Source organism: Numenius arquata, chromosome 11 (genome assembly GCF_964106895.1).
Source record: "Numenius arquata chromosome 11, bNumArq3.hap1.1, whole genome shotgun sequence".
NCBI lineage: Eukaryota > Metazoa > Chordata > Aves > Charadriiformes > Scolopacidae > Numenius > Numenius arquata.
The window spans coordinates 22,923,374-22,923,683 of NC_133586.1; positions in this window are offsets into that span (position 1 = coordinate 22,923,374).

Genomic DNA, 310 nt, shown 5'->3' on the forward strand with positions numbered 1-310 from the left:
TGTGTATGGGGAAGTCAGTGTTGTGAAAGTCAAGGGGAGTTTTCCAAAGTCACAGTTAGCTGAGTGATGCTTTTCCTAAGCTGGCATGAAGAAAGTAAACATGGAAATAGAGGCACTAACTCTTAAATAAGTTATTTAGTAATATTAAGCAATAAGGCCATAGCAACTTTTGACATGAGGAGAATGCCACTATTGATTCAGTGGGCTGTCTAGTATGTTGTTCACACAGTATTGATTTCATTCTCGTAAAATGCACTGAAAATCAGAGGGTCTTTTTGCTTCTTCGCTTCAGAGTTGGCGAAAAATTAGC